This window comes from Hibiscus syriacus, unplaced genomic scaffold (assembly GCF_006381635.1).
Source record: "Hibiscus syriacus cultivar Baekdansim isolate YM2019G1 unplaced genomic scaffold, ASM638163v2 tig00110258_pilon, whole genome shotgun sequence".
In the NCBI taxonomy this organism is placed as follows: Eukaryota; Viridiplantae; Streptophyta; class Magnoliopsida; order Malvales; family Malvaceae; genus Hibiscus; species Hibiscus syriacus.
Window position 1 is genome coordinate 974059 of NW_024062649.1, and position 21085 is coordinate 995143.

Consider the following 21085-nt stretch of genomic DNA (forward strand, 5'->3'; position numbering starts at 1 on the left):
ACCTAAGATGACGAAGATAAGGTCTTGTTTGGATGGAGAGAAAGTGGAAAGCACAAAGAGAAGGGAAACAAAAGCTTAGGTGAGGAACGAGAAGGAAAATTTTGGTAAGAAAAAGATATGTAATTTAGGTGTGAAGGAAGAGAAATGGACTAAAACTACTTATTTATGTATTTCTTTATTTTACATTACATTTGTGTAAATATTTAATTGCATTTATTAAGTCTTAAATTTTAGAGTAAACTATGTATTTAGTATCCAAACTATCAGTTTTAGTCTATTTTAATACCTAAACTTTTAATTTTTTTAAAATCATACCTAATGTTTAGTTTTCTTCTCATTTTAGTATCAATGCGTTTAGTATCTAAACTATCAGTTTTGACTCGTTTTAGTTTGTTGCCTCTTCCTTATTTTATACATCGAATTATATATTAAGTAAATCGTCGTTGGTATTATGTTTTATATTTCTGTTTTCCAAAAAGATCAGTCGTAACTAAAGTCTAAATGAAAAAAATAATAGAATTTTGTCATGTTATTTTAAAGGGTAAAGTACACAAATATTTGTCCCTTGATTATAATGTGTTGTTTTGTTAAGTCTTCCGACTATTAAAAGTTATAAAGTATTCATTTGACTATATGGTATTGCTTTGTTGAGTCTCTCAACTAGTCAAAGTTACAAAATAGTCACTTGACTATTCATATGTTCTAAATTTATCCTTTTTCTTTAAAAATTTTCAGTTATCTAAGTTGGACGTTAATATACTGACTGGTATATTCTAGTCATTTGAGATTCTGTGATCATATTATATAATATCCTAGTCAACAAATTAATGTCCAGCTCATACTTCCATTAATTTTTTAACGAAAAGGACGAGTTTGAAACATGTGAATAGTTAGGTAATTATTTTGTAACTTTTACTAATCAAGGGACTCGATAAAACAATGTTCTATAGTCAGGGAACTATTTTATAACTTTTAATAATTAGAGAACTCAACAAAGCAGCATCCTATGATTGGGAAACATTTATGTACTTTATCATATTCTAAAATATTAATTAAATAAACAATTCAATTAAATAAAATACTTATATAATATTTGAAATTTAAAAATTCAAATAAAATGTACGAACTAATTGACCTTAATGGTCAAGAGATTATTATTATTCTTTGAGGTCTCGGGTTCAAACACCGCATACGCAAGAGTATAACTGTACAATATCAAATGATTGAAAGTGTTTAAACAAATACTACATTTAATCACAACGTTTATATGAATATATAAGTGTTCATGTCAAAATATTGAACTTTTTGAACAAAAAGGACCTTTAAAACTTTTAATCTCCTCAAATCTTAACTGAAATTAAAAGTCAACACTCTACGATCTGTCGGATCAAATTCAAATCGAACTATGCTAATTCTTTTAGTCGAACAAAACTTTTCCACCGTTGAAATTGATTGATAATCACTCTGTTCATTAGAAACTCATCAAGGCCGAGAGCGGCAGTTTTTCTTTTCTCTTCTGTTTCTTTACTTTGACTCGAGACTAGTCATAGATGATGATCGTGACTTTGGATTATGGTGTTTGAGACTTGAATGAAATGATGGTGATGAATAGTTTGATAATCGTGAATAGATGAAGAAACTTTCGAATGTATAGTATGTTGTGTCTACAGGCAACAATGATCGGAAGAATGTTAGAGGGTAATGACACAAGCGAAAAGAGACTGACAACTATCAATTAGTATGAGAAACATAAGACTTTTCGTAAAATAAAACGACTTTAACGTATCACATCACAATCTTCCGACAACAATTGACAACAATAACCGTAATAAAAACGAATTAAAAGTTCAAAAACTGCATACAAGTCTTGAAAATTCAATCATCAAAACCACGACATTACTGATACAAATTTACGAAGCACATCAATGAAATAAGGGAGAAAAAAGTACAAACCAATTGACACTCATCCAACACGAGGCATTGTGTGGTCAACGGTTAAAAGATATTTATTTATGAGTAATAAATTTTAATTAAAACTCGTCCATTGGTTTATTTACATCTAATGGTTATATATATATATATATATATTTGTATTGAATCGAGTACGAATTTTTATCCAAAGTGTTGGGTGGAGCCTCCCTAAACTTAAGTGACCAATGAAGAGTACAATACTCTCATTAGGTCTAAATAGGCCAATTAGCACAAACTAAATTACTTCGGTGGTAAAAGAAATTATTGTTGTTCATATGCATGTAAACGAACCAAACATTAAGCAAATCGTTCGTGAACTGTTCGATAGGAAGAACGTTTATTTATTTAACTAACGAACATGAATAAGATTATATGTTTGCTTAATTAAATGAACGAACACGAACAAATGACTCGTTCGTTTATTTACGTTTGTGAACGTTTGATATTTCATTCGTTTATGTTCATTCATTTATGTTAGTTCGTTTATGTTCGCTTATGTTTGTTCATTTATATTCGTTCGTTTATATTCAACTCAATCTTCGAAACCTTTTCAAGTATTAAGACTTAATAAGTCTTAATCTTAAACCCATTAATATTTTAAAACTCAATTACTTTTAAGCTGGAATAGAAAAAACTCAAATCAATTAAAGAAAATACAAATCCTAAAATTATTTGGAAAGAAAAAAAATTCTTCTCATCTATAAACTCAATTAATTTTATGTTCATTTACATTCGTTTATGTTTCATTCGAATGTGTTCGTTTACGTTCATTCGTTTGTGTTTGTTTATCATTTTAACGAACTAACATGAATGAACACGAACAAAGCTAAATGTTTTAATGAACGAACACGGACAAGAAATTTCATTCGTTTAATTGTTCGTGTTCGTTCATTTGTTCAGTTAAAGTTAAATGAACGAACATGAACATATCCCCGTTCGTGTTTGTTTGATTCATTTACAGGCCTAATTATTTTTAGAAGTCTCGAGTTCGAACACTGATTGAGCATTTATTGTCGTATGATTGTGAATATTTAGAGCATATACTACTTCATAATTATTTTTCTTAATAGTTAAAGGAATGATTATTCTTTCTAGAAGTCCTAGACAATATACGAGTTAAAAATTTATTTTTTAAATTTAGATATTCGATAAACAAAGATATTTACTTTTATAATTAAAATAAATAAATAATTATTGAATTTAATCAAAAAAATTTACAAGAAATCAATAAATAAAATAAATATAAATTTTATTAATTTAAGTAATTCATAAAAACAGATAAGATAAATACAGGATATGCAAAATAAAAATAATTAAATAACTATATTTTCCTCCCACCCTATTTATTTTCTTTCACTTTCCCTATTACCAAACAGAATGCAAACACCAAAGAAAAGAAAATCAAACCAAGTACAACTATGAAACTTCACCTTTTGTACAGCCAATGTGATTAGGGTCTGAAAATAAGACTTGGACATGTCAAAAGAAAATAAGCACAGGATGGCATGGATTTATTGTGCAATAAACCCTTTGTATAATCCTTGAAAACTGGATATTGCCATCATCTTCATTGCTTTTAGTGTGTCGACATGGCTATCGCGAAGTTGCTGGTCGTCGGTTTTTTGTTCCTGCCGTCGGCTCACCCGAGTTGTTTTGTGGTGTAGGGTTTAGATCAATGTAGCAACTGAGCCATAATGAATGAGGGATTTTTCCAACTAATATGAGCTAAGCTAACAAAAATGATAAGAACTGCACCTGAACTTTACAGGCACCACATTGTAAGTGATGATGTTACATGAAAGAGTATACAATCCATGTGACGTAAAGCTGGCATGCCTCGCTTCCAATTCGAATCAACTTCACACCATCACCACCGTCTCTGTAAGACGGTTATCTCGAGCATTCCATTGTTGGCCTTGTCTTCTGTATTCTTATGCATGCAACAAAACAAATCCTCAACCAAGCAAGTCAATCTTTACCAGAACCGCTCCGTGATCAATCGGGCAAACCGGAAAACCAAAGGTTCATAAAAGCTTAAGCCACATCAGGTGTCTCTTTTCCTTGAAGCCATTGAACATCCTGCACAAGTGTGAGTTTCGAAACCATAAAGATTCAAGGAAAAGAAAGAAAAGACACGACTATATTATAAAGAATCACAGACAATAAAGGAAAAAACAAGTGCTCATGCAGGGGGGGGGGGAAGCAAGAAACCGGAGAATTGTGCTTGAAAATTAATGTAACGAACACAGCACTTCAGCGGCTGAAAAGTCTTAGCTGCACTATATTTTCAAAATAAGACAGAGGAGTTGTAGAGACAAATCATCTGACAGAAGCTATCCGAAAGCTGAAGTGCCTCTTCCCACTTGTTCACTGCGATGAGCCCCTTAACAAGGTGAATAAATGTGCTTAGCTCAGGAACTCCGCCCATCCTTGTCATCTCAGCGTACAGTTCAAAAGCCTCGTTAACTTTGCGAGCCAGAGAAAGGCTCTCAATAAGGGCATTTCATGTACTATAGCATGCTTCAGAAACTTGTGAAGATGATGCTATCTCCTGATGAAGCTGTAAAGCCACCTCTAGTCTCCCAGCCTTTATAAAATTATTCATAAGCACTATATAAGCAGGAATAACTGGCAGAGATTCGCTTTTACCGACCTCGTCTAAGAGCCCGTGAGACATTATAAACTCTCTGTTGAACCTTCAAGGACCTTACGGTAGCCTTCTGTGTGCCTTGGCCAGTATGTCTGTTTCAACACTTCCAAAAGGTCATAAGCCTTATCCAACAGGCCGACAGTACAACAGTGGTCTATCAAAACCCTATATGTGAAGGAGTTTGGAGCAACACCCTTGGGACCCATTCGTTCAAAAACCTCAAGACTTTTGTCAATTCTACGTGCTTTGCCGAAGCCATCCATCATTACATTGTAAGTCCTCACATTAGGACTGCATCCCTTTTCTTCCATCAACAACATAAGTTTATAGGCCTCATCTGTTTTACCGGCCTTACATAGGCCATTAATCATTTCTGTGTAAATAACGACATTAGGGGTGCAAGAATTTTCAAGCATTTTGGTTAAGACTTTGACAGCAAGATCCAGACGGTTATCTTTAGATAACCTGTTTATTAATGAACTGTATATATAACTATAAGTACTTGGACTAAAACCTTTCTCAGACATCTTGGAAAACACCTCTTGTGCTTTGTCTAGCTTCCCGGCCTTGCAAAATCCATCAATAAGAGCACCATACACAACATGGTTAGGTTCACAGCCATCTACTGACATGGCTCCCAATAAGTCATTGGCCTCTTTGACCTTGTGAACCTTGCATAAACCATCCACTAAAGCTCCATACGTATAAACATTTGGAGTTTTATCATCACTGTCTATTGCTTTAAAATATAAATCTACATCCGGGATTTCCTCATTAGTGTGCATTCTAGCATAAATCTGACAAGCTTTCTCAGTATGTCCGGCTTTACAATGACCATCAATCAAAGCTGAATATGTAACAACGTTCGGAATGCAACCTTTTGACAAAATCATCTCGAAGAGTTCATCTGCCCTAGACACCTCCCTAGCTTTAAGATAAGCATGTATTAGGGCAGTGTAAGCCACCACACTAGGGGCACAACCACCCTTTACCATCTCATCAAACCAATTACGAGCCTGTTCTATCAAACCAGCCTTACAAAAACTAGCAATTAAAATTGTGTATGTATGTACATCAGGTACGACACCATTCTTTTTCATTTCTTCGAACAAAAGAAAAGCATTTCTACTTTTTTGGCCTTACACAGATGATTAATCACTTTGGAGTATGTACTCGTATCAGGTATAAAGCCTTTACGCATCATTTCATGGATAAGTTTACAGGCTTTCTAAAATTTCCCAGCACTACATAAACACCTGGCAAAATGGCTGACATTAAACTTATTTAGTACAAATCCAGCAGCAAGCATTTCGCTGTAAGCATTCTCAGCTAATTCTAGCGCATCTGAGCTGGGTAACTCCTTGCCGCAAATGCCACCAATAAATTTGTTGTAAATCACATAGCTTGGTCGGAACCCACATTTTGTCATATGCTTTAGCAATTCAAACGCATAAGAATTATCTCCTGATTTGCAATAAGCTTGGACAAGAGAAACAAATATGGCAAGAGTCGGATAACAACCTTCAGCAATCATCATTTCAAGAATTCTCTTACACATGCCGATCTGTCCCTTATTCAAACAGCCACAAAGCAAAACCCTGTATGTCATGACATCAGGAACGCAAGAATCAGCAAGCATCCTATTCAGAAAGTTCATCGCTTCTTCAAAAAGCGAAGCTTCACACAACCCGGCTATCATTTTAGTGTAAATAACAGTATCCGGCTTGAACTCTTCCTTCTTTATCAATGCAAGTGCTTCCTTCCATTGCCCCGTTCTACAAAGCGAATAAACATAATATCTTAGGGTAAATTTGTCCATGCGAACCCCGGCATCCGACATCTCTCTATAAACCAAATGAGCAGTGCCTAACCTATCAGCTTGCAAAAACACTTGAAGCAATGCACAATAATATCTTAAACCGGCTTGAACTCTTCCTTCTTTATCAATGCAAGTGCTTCCTTCCATTGCCCCGTTCTACAAAGCGAATAAACATAATATCTTAGGGTAAATTTGTCCATGCGAACCCCGGCATCCGACATCTCTCTATAAACCAAATGAGCAGTGCCTAACCTATCAGCTTGCAAAAACACTTGAAGCAATGCACAATAATATCTTAAACCGGCTTGAACTCTTCCTTCTTTATCAATGCAAGTGCTTCCTTCCATTGCCCCGTTCTACAAAGCGAATAAACATAATATCTTAGGGTAAATTTGTCCATGCGAACCCCGGCATCCGACATCTCTCTATAAACCAAATGAGCAGTGCCTAACCTATCAGCTTGCAAAAACACTTGAAGCAATGCACAATAATATCTTAAACTATCCCACAGGACTTCACTATTCAAACTCCAAATTTCAAACAGGGTTTTCTTAGATCCTTCATTATACCCTATATATGTTGCGTAATGCTTTTACTAATCTCTCAGTGTTGTATATTTTCTTTCTTTTTATACCACAAATCTCATCATCATTTTTTAACAACAGAGTTTTTGTTTTTGCAGTGTGCTTGTGTACAGAGAAGTGTAGGAAGAAGATGAAGAACAAAGAAGAGAAGGAAAGGTTGAAAAAGAAGAGGGAAGAAGATGAAGAACTGTAATATACCACATCAGCATTCCGTTAATACAATAACGATCATTAATGGCGAGTGATGGATTTGTTATAGACAGATAACATTAATGATCAATTTGTTACTTTTTAAACTTATATGAGTAAAACAAAAACTTACTGAAATATTAGTGATCATTTGTGTAGTTTATTCAATTTTTGATTCTTGAATCTGAATTTCAATTTGGGCTTGGGCTTTCGAATTTCGGCATTAGATCTTTCCATTCTGGACTTCAATTTATACATATATATTTCCAAAAGAATATAAAAAAATAATATATTAAAAATTATTAAAATATAAAATAATAAGAATAGTAATAACAACAAACAAACAAAGCACCTCAAAATCCCTCAATAATAAAAACATTATTCTCATATTAAAAAATTGTGTAAAGTATGCAAATTGTCCCTAGACTATTAAAAGTTACAAAATGGTCATTTGATGTCTCGACTATCAAATTTTACCATATCCTAGTCAGCATGTTAATTTTCCGCTTAAACGACCGTCAATGTTTTCAACAGAAAAGGACGAGTTCGGAACATGTGAATAGTCGAGTGACCATTTTGTAACTTTTAATAGCCGGAGAACTCAACAAAGTAATGTCCTGTAATCAGGGAATCATTTTGTAACTTTTAATAGTCAATTGACTCAACAAAGTAACACCCTATAGTCATGGGACCATTTGTGTACTTTACCCTAATTTTTTTGTATATTTTTAATTGTTAAAGGACTCAATAATTTTTTTTGATAGACTCTACATTTAATCTTAATCCTAATCCTACCTAGAGGGAAAGAGAAGTGGACTCCAGGTGCGAATACAATGAACAGCTTGACTAACCAGCTAAATGTACTTGTTCATTTATTAAAAATATTAAAAAAAAAAGAGAGAGAAAGGGCTTCAAAAGGTCAAAAAGGAAAGGAACCCACATTCCATGGCCAGCATAAGCCTTTACCATTTGGAGGAAAAGTGCAATTGACTCCTTGTTTGTTTAAATAAAATTGTTCAATCCCTTTTAAGCACAAAATAGGTCAATTAGATCCATGACTTTATTCATAAATTAATCCATAAGCTATTCCTCTTACAAAATTTTGACTTTTACAAAAAAAATATATATAAAAGAGTTAATTGCATAAGATGTCTCCAAATTATGACCCATATTCTAAATGAACATCTAGACTTTAAAATATTTTATATAAGTTCCTAAACTATGATCCTGTTTTAAATTAATCTATAAACTTTAGATTATTCTATATCAATATTCAACCTACTAATATCATTCTATTAACATGTCGTTAACTCTATTGGTTTAAAAAATTAATATGTTTATGAAGGTCCTGAAAACTGAACACGTGACCTTCTAAAATCAATTTATTTTTTAAGGTCATGGGGAATTTTTTAGAAGGTCACATGTTTAATTTCGAAGATCTTAAACAACAAATTATTTTTTTAATTAGTAGAGTTAATGACGCATCAATGAAACTATATTGATTGTTTGAGGACTAATATAGAAATATGTTAAAGTTTAGAGAACAATTTAAAATGATAGTTATAGTTTTGGGACCTTTTGTGAAATTTTCTCAAATAAAAGGGTAAACTACACATTTAGTACATAAACTATATGTTTTGGTCCATTCTAGTACCTAAACTTTTAGTTTTTTAAAATAATACATAATATGTAGTTTTTGTTTCATTTAATACCCACCATTAAAAACTTAACGCTTTAGTACTTAAACTATCAATTTTGATCCGTTTTAGTATCTAAAATTTCATTCCTTTTTTCAGAACTTAGCATTAAATTTTGAAAGAGTACTAAAAATGAAACAAAAAATAAACTTTAGGCATGATTTTGAAAAAGCATAATTGAAAGTTCAAATACTAAAACGGATCAAAACTCATAGTTTAAGTAATAAACATGTAATTTATCCAAAAAAAAAATGAATGTGTTGTGAAGCTCAACAATGCATTGAACAACCAACTCAACCGAAAAAAGAGGTATTCTGTCGCTTTATTTGTGGAGCATTTTGTAAGTTTACTTTTCGCATTTTAATATGCGCACTTTAAACGGCCAATTCATCATCAAATAATATTTATAATAATAAGAGATAATCCCTCTTTCTCTAATTTTTTTTATTAAAATTTTATTTTATCGAATAGAATTAAATTTTTTTGATAGATTATATATAAAATTTTATTATAAAAATTGACCAAAAATTCGATCTAATCTAACCTATGAGCTATAAGTACCTCTAATTATGACTTTTAATTATAGTGATATAGGTAAGATCGAATCTGTATATGCATGAAAGTCGACACGTCTCAATCTTAAAATCTAAATATTTTCGATTAATTATCTACTTTACAAATAATATATATATATTGGGTACAATAAAATTTAGGTTAGGAGTGACTCCCCCAATCCTGGACTAAGCATACCTAATACCTAATTGAGATTTCAAATTTACATAGGAATTTGTATATTGCCCATTGGTGACAGTAGTAGGATTCAAACTTGGCCTTACAAGCTCAAATTTTTTAGTCTTAACCACTTGTGTCAACACTCGATGACAAAAAAAATATTATTAATATACATGTATTCATTATAAAAAGGGTAAATTACAAATTTGGTAACTAAACTTTCATATGATTCCTATTTTACTAAGTGTACTTTCAAAATTTACAATTTGTTCACTGAACTTTATAGATTGAGTTTTTTTTATTACTCTACCGTTAAACTTCTCACGCCGTTATGATGTGACTTAGATAAATAATTTTTTAATAGCTAAAGCCACATATGCTATGACAGGTTAGAAAAAATAAAAGGAATTACAAATTTGATAACTAAACTTTCATATAATTCCTATTTTACTCACTCAACTTTATAAATTGATTTTTTTGTCACTCTACGGTTTAAATTTTCATCGCCAACAATCATCCACCGTTACCCGTCGTTGTTGGATGGTGACCATCATCGTCAGTACTGGTGTGAGTGTCAGGCCAACTTGACTAAAACCCATGTGGCCTGGCGTTAAGGTTCCTCAACGTTCGTCGTATAGAAATTGTCGAAGGTTCATCGGGAAACCAAATTTTTCCATAAGTTTTTGTCAATTTTTGGCCACTCGGGCCATCCGTTCGTCTCATCGCTGCCACTACTGAAGTCCTATCCTCTTTACGACTAAAACCCTGTCGATTTGCCCTCTCATAGTCACTGCCTTCGTCGTCAGCCATTGGGTAAGCAGTTCGAACATGTTTTTTGGCCACCCAACGTCCGTTCGTCTCACCCCTGACTCACCCCGGCCAAAAACTCAATCTATAAAGTTGAGTGAGCAAATTGAAAATTTTGAAAATACAGTGAGTAAAATAGGAATCATATTAAAGTTCAATTATCAAATTTGTAATTTACCTTTATTATTATTACGTGAAAATCTGATTTGACATGTTTAATAATAAAATATTCTACTACAACTAGCTGTTAGTGATATAACGATGGAGTGACAAAAAAAGTTCAATCCATAAAGTTGAGTGAGCAAATTGAAAATTTTGAAAGTACGATGAATAAAATAAAAATCGAATAAAAGTTCAGTTACCAAATTTATAATTTACCCATAAAAATATTTCTATATCTACACAATTACTGTTGTTATTATCTTTTAGAATCCATACAAAATGATAGAAAAAACAAAAGAAAATGGCCAAATTCAATCGTTATTTCCCAATTGGCAAAAACAAAAACCAACCCTTGTTTTTTCTTTTAAAGAAAACAATATATCCTTTTGCTTTTAGTAGTAATTTTAGTGGGAGGAGGAGATCGTCTTCCTGAAGAATATGGGAACTCAAAAGAGCCATTGGCTCAATGCTATTAATTCACATTAAATATAGAAAAGTAAAAATAAATTCCGCCTTTCACTTTCAATCGCTTTGAGTCATTTCACTGCCTACACTGACAAAAAACATTGGTGGGTATCTGATAATTTGGACTCTTTGAGTGCTTTTGGAGACTTTTAAAGGAGTTTCTGCATCTGGGTCTTTGAGTATTTTGGATTTCCTTCACTGGGTTTTGAGCAACAACCCTTATTTCCCAACAGTTAGTGATAATCTTTTGGAATTCAGAGTTGTTAGAGAAGGGAAAAAATGATGAATTTTAAGCAGTTTTGGACGAAGAAGACGTTGGTTGGACTTGGATTGGGGCAGTTTCTGTCTCTTCTTATCACTTCCACTGGCTTCTCTTCCTCCGAGCTTGCTAAAAATGGTCCACTTTTAGTTTTTGATTTTTATATTTTTGTATTTTTCTTGTATGTTTTGTCCATGGTGATATTATGAAAATTTGGTTAGGATCATAGTTTAATTCTGTGTTTGATTTGATTGGTTTTTCAGTCTTGAATTTGTAGGTATTCTTCATATGCTGATTGCGGAGAGTGATCTTCTGGATTTTTTTAAGGTTTTTGCTGATGTTTGTTCATGATATTAGGTTAAAAAAGAGTGAATTTGTGGTTTGGTTAACTGCATTTCTTGTTCTAATTTCAGTATTTTTTTCTGATTTTCTCATTGTTTTTAACTCATTAGCACATTAAGTTTTAGATTATGTGGTTGGACAGCCTCTATACTCGGATTTGGGTGTTAGTCTTGGATAAGAGTATGTGTTGGATGGATAAATTCTATTCTTTTCTCAGTTCCGTTTGTATTCGGAGGGTCCTCGGAGGATTGTATCTCTGTATTTACGTCTTGATATACGTAGGAAACTAATCATACATAAATACTTCGAGAAATAACAAATGGTTCTTTCTTAGCTGCTGCTTGTTCTATGTTGTAGTAGATTGTCAAAGCTCAAACTATAAATCACAAAAGAGAAAAGAATAATGCATTGACGTGGTGTTTGAATTATGTAGCATGACCGATCGTTTATAGGTAGGTAGTTTTCCATTTGTTTGGTGATATCAGACTGTAGTTTCATTTATTTCTCTGTTTTATTGTGTATGTTAGGAATCAATGCTCCGACGTCTCAGTCTTTTCTGAATTATGTACTCTTGACGGTTGTCTATGGAAGTGTTATGCTTTACCGAAGGCAAGCGCTTAAGGTATTTCTTTGCTTTGACACCTCTTGTTCTCGTATCTGTTTTGAATGTTTTTGAAACTCATTTGACTGCTTGCTTCGTTTTACGGTGTTTTGTTACTAGGGGTTTTATGTGATGTATATCCTTGGCGGGTATTCTCCGGGGCAATTTTTGTTGCCTTAAATAGCATGTAATAAGAAACTTCTGTAAATTGGTTTTATATGTAAACAAAATGATCTTACAAATGCAAAGAGGGCAACTTATATGATTGATTGACCTACATGTATCAGCAAATGGGTTCTAGATGAATAATCTGGTTTTGATTATTATTTCCTAGATAGATGAATATAACTATTATAGGCTTAAAATTTCCTTTAATTTGAAAAGAAAATAGTTCGGACTTCGTATTGGCTTGAGGAAGGTTTTGTTTTTATTGACGCACTCTGTTTTGGATATCTTTTCCCTCTCTTTCGAATCAGATGACGTAATTTTGCTGCTTAATTTGGAATTTTTGCAGGCAAAATGGTATTATTATGTTGTTCTTGGATTTGTTGATGTAGAAGCCAACTATCTTGGTAAGCAGATCATGTTCTTCCAATGAACTTGGCTGACGTGTTATAGCACGTTTTACATTTTTTTAATTATTATTTTTAGACTATGCTTATATTCTTAATAAAAACGTAAAATATAGAGGGAACCTTCCTAGAAAATGAAGAATTTGAGCTTAATATTGAGAAAGTAATCGTCTTAAAATCGATTAATCTTTTCTCTTGTTAATTGACTGCCACTTCCATGTGCAGTTGTGAAGGCGTATCAGTACACATCTATAACGAGTGTCATGCTGTTGGACTGTTGGTCTATCCCATCTGTCATGCTTCTGACCTATATCTTCTTGAAAACAAAGTACCGATTCAGGAAGGTTGCCGGTGTTATTGTATGCGTTGCTGGTCTTGTCATGGTCGTGTTTTCAGATGTTCATGCAGGCGACCGTTCGGGTAAACCTTTTGCATTTGCTGTATTTTCCGTACATCTTTTAATCTAAATATTAGTGATCTAATAGTGGAAATTGGTCCTCCCCTTGATCCTTAACTCTAACATTCTGGCTGTTATTGTGGATTGTAGGAGGCAGCAACCCTCGTAAAGGAGATTTACTCGTTATTGCCGGGGCAACACTCTACGCCATTAGTAATGTCAGCGAGGTAATATATCTTCATCTGTTAATGAAACCGAAAATGGTTTTCACTCTTGTATCGTGTAGCACATTTTTATAAGATAATTACTGAGAATAGAAATTAAAATATTACTTCGTATGATTGTTATTGTAATATCACCTCCTTGTCTGATGCTCTTGCCATGAACTGTTTCTTTGGCAGGAGTTTCTAGTTAAGAATGCTGATAGAGTTGAACTCATGTCGTTTTTGGGCCTCTTTGGTGCCATTATCAGTGCAATCCAAATGTATCCTTGGTTTCTGGGTTTGATTATGTTTAATTCAATGATTCCTGACCGTTGTCGATATATAGTTTTATGAAATTACTGTGTTTTCAAATATACGATTTCTCGGTAAAATGCATACCATCTGCAGCAATGTTGTTAAAAAAGTAATAAACCGTGTTGTGATATTATGCCATCAAAATTTTGTTAAATAGATGAAAACTGTGCAATCCCAAATAATCGTAGATCTCCGGTTACATAATTCGTTGCATTCGATCTGTTATCCTTAATAATGCCTACAGAAGCATAGTTGAACGCAATGAACTCAAATCTATTCATTGGACAGCCGTTTCTGTAAGTTTCTTCGAAACCTCCCATCTCCCCACTTCTTTTTCTGTGTCTAAGCTTGACAGTAACGATTCATTTTGCTTTTCAGGCATTTCCATTCTTTGGATTTTCGTTGGCTATGTTTCTGTTCTACTCGTTTGTCCCTGTGTTACTTAAGGTACGAGCTTACGATTTAAGTTTTCATATTCCTATTTTTGGAACCGTAAAAGTTGGATCGTCGTCTTAGAATCCTATGAACATATTCAACATAATAGTTCTTAAAAATCTTTTGATTTTTGGTTTTCTTCCATTGCAGATGACTGGTTCCACAATGCTCAATCTTTCATTGCTTACCTCAGACATGTGGGCTGTCGTAATCCGAATTTTCGCTTACCATGAGAAGGTTGAAAATCTGACCCATATATTTTATTTTCAAAATCGAGATTGAATTCGAATCTACATTTGAACGGTTCGGGATCAGTTTTCTGATACAAGTTAATCCTCTACAGGTTGATTGGATGTACTTTTTAGCCTTTTTTGCAGTGGTGGTTGGACTTATTATTTATTCCGGGTAAGTAATTTGCAATCCGAACTCTTCATGTTCCAGCTTTTCGTTCGAGGGGAACTTGATTGTGTTTTCGCTTCGATGTCACCGGTCTCTCCATGTCATATTCTTGTCTGATACGTCGTCTGTTTCTTCGTATTTGTCTGAAAATCCATCGGTGAATCATGTGAAAGTTTATGCATGTTGTCTTGTATATTTACGGTTCCTCTTTCAATAGCGGTGACAAGGATGGCGATCAAAGCCGAGCTGATGTTGCCGATGAAGGTGCCGAAAGAAGCAAGCATTTAGACGAGGAAGCTGGTTTCAACGACCTCAATCGAGCAACTACGGCTGGAACCTCCAAAGCTGGGGATTCTAGCAGGAACGATCTTACGACTAGCTTCGCCGGAAGGGAAAATATCGAGAACAAGAACATCGGAAAAGATGTACAGGATAAAAAATCATGATGTATTTTCATCACTTTCTCCATTTAGATTATAAAAACTATTACCATAGGACATGTAAAAGGATTGAACAGATGACAAAGGAACATCAAATTTGAGTTTGATTATATTGCTAAAAGGCCATCGACAATAAACACTTTGGGGTCTTGAATTTTTTTATAAATGTGGTATTGCAGTTTTCATTGAATTATAGGGAAAGAGATTTTTTTTTTGATATAATCACCGTTATTCGACTCATTGATCGATTAATTTAAAATGAATATTTTATAGGCTCATTACGAGAACGACTCTCTCCACTTAATTTATTTAATTGGTTTTTTTCATTCTTCTTTCATTTTATATTGGAGACTAATATGATAAACTTATTATGATAAAACATCTCAAAGCATTTCTCACACATTGGTTCAGAAATTCAAGTAATTACAGCTTCTCAAATTTAACTAAAAAGTATTTAAACATTATATTATTAAAATATAATTATTATTTTAGTAATTACACAAAAGTGTAATTATAAAAAAATTAGTTCCTTAGGCATATTTAATTGATATAATGTCTTTTTTTCGTTTGTGTGAAAAGACCCCTAGTTTTATATTCCTTCTGAAAACATCTTATTCTAAATTATAACCGTATAGAGACGGAGAAGGAGAAAACGATTTGTATATATTGATTCCGTGCTGATTAGATGGTGGATTTAGAGTGATTTAAGATTTTACGAGTTTTGAGTTTAAGATTGAATTTTATGAGTTTTAAAGTGATATAGATGAAATCTAAACTGACAAAGTAATAGAAGAGAATGAGACAAGTTTATCAATATCTTGAGTGGTAGGATAAGACACTGGAGAACGATACTTATAGTGTCAACGTGAGACATAGTTGAAATTATAAATTTTTAATCTTTGGATAAGATAAAATCAAAAGAAGAGAAAAAAAACGTGGATGACACATGAATTTAGTAATCCATAGTATATTACATATCAAGCTAATTATATGGATATTTTATGTTGCATTTTGTTAAAATTTAACCTTAGCTGAGTGTGTAGTTTTTGGTTAATTATTGCAAGTTGCAAGAGCAGTAGGTAGGAGCATTCCTTATAACCGAGGAACCTCATCCTTCCATGTTCATTTCCTTTGTTTTTCTTGGCCCCATTAAGGAGTCCTGCTTTGTTTCTGGCTTTTGGGTTTTATTTTACTCTTCTGCTACTTGGAAAGAGAGAGAGAGAGAGAGAGAGAGAGGGGAAGGAGAAATGGAGGAATCAGACAATTATGAGCATCAACATCCCCTTGTGTTGTTGAATGAGGAGCAGCCGATCATCAAAGTGGGGTAGTAGCTGAGTGCTCCAGGCGTGGGGAGAAGGTGTCTGCTCCATGTTTTGGCTGTGCCGAGAACTGTGGGTTTCACCTTCACATCACAAGGTATGTGCCGAAGCACCTTTAGAGCTTAATCACCCTTTGCATCAGAATCATCCTCTTGTTCTTTTGCAAAATCCACCATCTTAGTACTCAAGCTGCGTCTGCGATTTCTGTGATGAAACATGTGAGAAGTTCGTTTATCATTGCTATTGTGATTTGGACTTTCATATTAAATGTGCTTTGTTTACCTTCAATATTTCTCAAAATAATTTGAAAGAGCGTCAGCATTTTGCCCTTCAACCTCCAATAATTTCCACTGAAGAAGATGATGAGCAACTTGAAGATGTTAGCAAGTGCTTTTGGCTGCTGAGAACCATTAGCAAATTATGAATTCTTGTCTCCTAATTATGGATTTAATCTACATGAAAAATGTGCTGAGCTTCCCCTCAAACTTAAACACCCGCTCCTTTTACAATTTAATAGCGATCGACTCCCCTGCAAGATATGCCAATATAACGAGGATAAAAGATTTATTTATGGTTGTTCACCTTGTAAGTTTGCTATTCACATTGTGTGTACATCACCACCACCCGTTATTAAAGATAAAAGTCATCAACATCCATTTACCTTGTTTTGGAGAAGTGTTCCATTCATTTGTGATGCGTGTGGCACCGAGGGAAATCTTGTTGCATGTACGCCATGAGGAGGTCAACGCAGAGCATGGTTCCTATTCTTGTTCAAAATGCAATGTAATATTCCTTGTGGATTGCGTGATGAAAGATCCAAGTTCATATTCTATAGTAGAAGAAGAAGATGTGGAATCTCTTGATATATCTGTTAGTTCCATAACGAATGTCCTTGAATGGAACGACGCCGGGGAAGCCACAGTAATATAACATTTCAAGCATATTCACCACTTAACGTTAAATCATAGAGCAAGTGAGTATGAGAATAAATGTTGTGATGGGTGCTTATTACCGATTTCAGCTTCATTTTACCACTGTTTAAAGTGTGATTTTCTTCTTCGTAAAGTTTGTGCGGAGTTACCAAAGGTAAAGCATGTTTGGCATCATCGTTGCCAAGAACCATTACTCCTCACTTCAGACGAAGTTTTTGTATGTGTAAAATGTGATCATTGGTCTAAAGCTTTTTCCTTTATGTGTGAAGAATGTGGGAGATATACATGCCTTCGATGTGTTATTGCTCTTACGCCTGGTGCTCGAACATGTGTAGGACATAAATGCCCTCTTTTTTTTCTATATCAACTATGAAGGGCAATGCGATGCATGTGGTGAACGTGGTACAGGGTTGTTCCGTTGCAAGGAATGAAATTTGCCTTGGATCATAAATGTTTTTTCACTTTTGATTACAGTGGATGACAAATGCGATAGACATCTTCTTTCACTAGTTGATCGTGATAATAACAATTATTCAGAAAGTCATTATTGCGATATCTGTGAAGAAAGCAGAGATCCAAAACTCTGGTTTTATCATTATGCAACTTGCGGTACTTCAACTCATGTCGATTGTGTTCTCGGAAGAGATCCATTCATGCAACTAGGGAGCATTCTTGAACTAAGAGAGGATGTTCATGAGCACCCTGTCACTGTCGTTAAGAAGATGTATTACTACCCAGACTGTTGTACATGTGGTAAGCCCGGCGTAGATTCGTCTGTCGAATGTAAGAAGCCTGGATGCAACTATATTCGCCATGTTAAATGTCCGTGGTAACAATTTCGCTTGTTCGGATAGGGAGGACAGAGGTGTTGCTGGTTACTGTACTTGGAAACTACCCTTCTCTTTGGGAGAAAAGCACAATGTATGGCCCCAACTTCTATTTAAAGTTTAAATGTGTGTCAACTACGTTTAATTTTGATTTTATCGACCCCACAGATAACACCTAACAGACATTGGCATCAATTATCATTTGTCTAATCCACAAAGCAAGGAATAAAGTGAAAGTTATAAATATATATCCTCCAAATGATTAAGAAGAATCCCAATACAAAACAAAGAATAAATTGAAAAATAAAAGGGTAAAACTACACCCAAGAACTCAAGCAAAGTATCCAAAGCAGCATACATAGAGACTCTTTAAAAAGAAATATTAGTAAGATTGCTCACCATTCTCTCCTTTTTCCAAATTGTCTGCTTTTACTTTGGTTATCGGATTTCAATTTCGGTGCTACATCGGAAGGAGCAATGGAGGTGTCAAAGAATTATGGGCATCAACATCCACTTGTGTTGTTGAACGAAGAGCAGCTGATCACCAATCCAAGTGGAACAATACTAGCTGAGTGCTCCATGTGTGGGGAGAAGGTGTCTGTTCCATGTTTTGGCTGTGCCGAGGACTGCGGGTTTTACCTTCACAAGGTATGTGCCGATGCACCTTTAGAGCTTAATCATCCTTTGCATCGCAACCATCCTCTTGTTCTTTTGCCAAATGCACCTTATAGAGGCATGTGGGTTTGCCATTTTTGCGATAAAACGGGTGAGAAGTTCGTTTATCATTGTTCTTGTGGATTGGACTTTCATATTAGATGTGCTTTGTTTACATTTCATATTGATCAAAATAATTTGAAAGAGCTTCAGCATGTTGCCCTTGAACCTCCAATGATTTCCACGTCTATTATAGTCGATGAACAACTTGAAGATGTTAGAAAGTGCTTAGGGTGTAGGGAACCATTAGCAAATTTTGCATACTTCTCTCCTCATTGTGGGTTTAATTTGCACAAGAAATGTGCTGAGCTTCCTCTCATACTGAACCATATGTGTCATCGCACACATCCGCTTCTTCTGCAATTTAATAGCGGTAGGCTCCCTTGCAAGATATGTCAAGAAACCCGACGGAGAGGATTTGTTTATGGTTGTTCACCTTGTAAGTTTGCTATCCACATTGAATGTGTGTCACCGTCACCCATCATTGAAGATAAAAATCATCCACACCCATTCTCTTTGTTCTTGAGACAAGCTCCATTCATATGTGATGCGTGTGGTACCGAAGGAAGTCATGCTGCCTATGGATGTGGTACATGTAACATTATGGTACATAAAGAATGCATTTCATTGCCACGAATTATTAAAAGCAGGTCACATGATCATCGTGTTTTTCACACATATTCCCTTCACAAAGAATATTTTGGAAGTTTGAACTGCCTAATATGTCACGATGAGGTCAATACAGAGTACGGCAGCTACTACTGTGCAGATTGTAATGTCATATTCCATGTGAAGTGTGCAACGAAGTACAGAGTTTGGTATTATGTTGTTTCACCAGAAAATGAAGACGGGAAACCTCTCGATGTTAACTCTATCACTAATGTTCTTGAGAGGAACGTTGCCGGAGAAGCCACATTAATAGAACATTTCAAGCATCATCACTACTTAACATTAATTGACAACAACAGAGAGTACGATGATAAATGTTGTGATGGGTGTATGTTACCGGTCTCGGATTCATTCTATTATTGCTCTCTTTGTGAGTTCTTTCTTCATAAAAGTTGTGCCGAATTACCAAAAATGAAGAATATTTGGCTTCATTATTGCCAATTAGCCGCCCTAGTCCTCACTTCAGATGACATTTTCGAATGTGAACTATGTGATTGGGTTTCTAATGGCTTTGCCTATAAATGTAATGAATGTGGAAGACGCATGTGCCTTCGATGTGCCACTCTTACGCCAGATTCTCTAGCATGTCCAGGACACCAACATCCCCTTCTTTTCTATTTAGATGAGGAAGGGAAGTGTAATGCTTGTGGTGAAAATAACAAGTGTAATGCATGTGGTGAAAATAGCAATCCGATATACTGTTGTAAAGATTGCAAGTATTCTGTAGATCTTCGGTGTACTCGACTGCCAGAGATAGTAAGACACAAATGCGACGATCATCTTCTTGCACTCACTTATCACGAGGTTAATGATTATTCGAAACACCATCGCTGTGACATTTGTGAGCAAAAAACCGATCCAAAGGTCTGGTTTTATCATTGTGCTACTTGTGATACTTCTGCTCACCTTACTTGAGTTCTCGGAGAATATCCATTTATCAAAACAGGGAGCATCTACAAACAAGAGGATCATCCACACCCTCTCACATTTGTCAAGAAGATACATTCCTACCCAGAATGCACTGAATGTGGTGAGCGCTGTGAAGATCTAGCTCTTGAATGTGCAGAACCTGAGTGCAACTACATTGTTCATTGGAAATGCAAAAAACCCAGATGGCTCTAATAGCAGTTTCGCTTCCGGAGAAGATTCGGACGAGTGACGACAGTGATGTAAGTTTAAATAATGTAATACATCCATTTTATTAGTTTGAATTGCTTATTGTTGTCATATATTCTATCTTGATCGTATTCTCATGTTCTGCTTTGCAAAGGCTACTACGAAGTGAAGTCCATCGACACCAACTCACCATCGTCGAGAAGATCGATTACCGTCCGGATTGCTATGAATGTGATAAGCCTCGTGAAGATTTGGCACTTGAATGCAGAAAGATCGTCAGGGTAGCACCTTATAAACTAGAAAACAGAGTATGGTACTCGATTTGTTACGTGTAATGCCTGCTATATTTGTCCTTGTAACTTGGTTTTCCAAGCTTTTAAGTTTGTATTAATTGTCGTGTAATAATCTCAACTTTGAGTTTGTGAGGTTTGGATTGTCTTCGAGTGTTGATTTCTGGACTTTGATTGTA

The 21085-nt window shown here is 34.6% G+C and overlaps 3 pseudogenes; 2 read left to right on the forward strand and 1 right to left on the reverse strand.

Annotated features, from left to right (window-relative positions):
- Window positions 1-3863: 3863 nt before the first annotated feature.
- Window positions 3864-6787, reverse strand: LOC120115187 (annotated as a pseudogene).
- A 4568-nt stretch (window positions 6788-11355) lies between these two features.
- On the forward strand, window positions 11356-15176 carry LOC120115131 (annotated as a pseudogene).
- Window positions 15177-18544: 3368 nt separating this feature from the next.
- LOC120115188 lies at window positions 18545-20663 on the forward strand (annotated as a pseudogene).
- Window positions 20664-21085: the final 422 nt, after the last annotated feature.